This window comes from Seriola lalandi, unplaced genomic scaffold (assembly GCF_002814215.2).
Source record: "Seriola lalandi dorsalis isolate HSWRI2012SDOR001 ecotype SW California unplaced genomic scaffold, Sedor1 jcf7180002054517, whole genome shotgun sequence".
Lineage (NCBI taxonomy): Eukaryota > Metazoa > Chordata > Actinopteri > Carangiformes > Carangidae > Seriola > Seriola lalandi.
This window is the reverse complement of record NW_019525070.1, coordinates 770,233-771,802: the sequence shown is the minus strand read 5'-3', so window position 1 is coordinate 771,802 and position 1,570 is coordinate 770,233.

The window sequence follows — 1,570 nt, the reverse complement described above, 5'->3', positions numbered from 1 at the left end:
GGGGGGGGGGGGGGGGGGGTGGGTGTGGGAAGGGGGTCGGGTGAGGGTTATTGGTGGGGACACGGGGTGAGGGGTATTGTTGGGGAGAGGGGTGAGAGCACTGGGGGTGTGGGGCTGACAGGTGGAAAAAAACACTCTCATCTGACTAGCCTCCTCTATCCTTCCATGGGGCCCTGTGTGAGCAAAGTAATGAAGTCCAAATTACAGCACAGGATTGCTAAGAACAAGCCTCTATTGTTCCCCCTCGGGGCACACTAAATGAGTGTCACAGCAAGCAGCGGGGCACAGACCGTTACTGCACTATTTAGTCTGTCCCGTTGTCTCAAGATGGCCCCGTTTCAGAGGTTCTCAGATCAGACAAATACTGCTCCCCTCCTCCTCCCTCCTTCGCCTTCACCCTTCCTCTGTACAGCCAACCCCTCCCCAACTCCTCACCCCAAAATAGGCCAAATCTCCTCTATTGTGTTTCGACTGCCTAGTGTGAAATTCACTGTGACGTTAAATGTTTTCTAATGAATAATTACTGAATGGATATGCAGGGGGAATATGTGTAATGGATTGTAGACTGCATTTTAAAGACGTCTTTTTTGTCTCTGCTCCGTGGTATTTACAGGACAAAAACACTTGGCCTTTCTCAGAAGAAATGAGGGCCATAGGCGGAGGATAGAAGCAGGGGAGGAGGGGGAACGGAGGGCTTTGTGTCAATTAGATCCAATGGATTATCTTTTTTAATGTTTTTACAGAGAGAGTTGAGAATCAAAGGACTTCTGCTTCCAAAGGAGAGAGAGAGAGAGAGAGAGAGAGAGAGAGAGAGAGAGAGAGAGAGAGAAAAAAAAAACAAAACCAACAAAAGCTGTGAAAACCTTTGGTCTAAGTGTTGGTGCTGAGAATGCAAAACAGATTGGTGGAATTTTTCCCACTATGCTTCTTAAATGTGCCGCTGTTTTGGGCACCCCGAGTCCATTTGCACAGTGTGTTATGTTTGCTTGGTGCGTCAGCTCTAGTGAACTGTGGGCTGCCAGCCAAGGTCCCTGTGTGCTGTGTAGTGATCATTAGCTTCTGTCTGTTCGTCTGCACAATCACAGAGCTTTGCTTCAAAGACACATAGGACCTCTAGACCTCTTATTTCAATTGAACTAACAGGGACCATGTTTGTGCTTTTTTGGGGGCTTTTTTCAGCGTCGTCCTCCCCCATGGAGCTTTTTATTCAAACATTCATTCATCCGGCCGCATTTGTCAAAATACGTGGCTGAGAATTTGGATATCATTGTTATGCATGTAAAAATGTGTTACACTTTGTTATTGTTACTTTGGCAGAGTTTGCTTCCTCTAATAATCAGGATTAATCTAACTGATTAATACACACATTTATAAAGTTATTAACTCTAACAAAATGTATAACTGTGAAACATTGAATGTGTAATGGTGTTGAAAAGGTGTTTTAGAAATAGAGAGATCTGCAGATTATGGTGCAACAGGAACAAGAATTTACACTTTTAAAAGATATTTCTGCATCTCTGAGGCTGTGCATTTAGCTTCCTTATGGTTGATGCAACTTGTTGCACAGGGT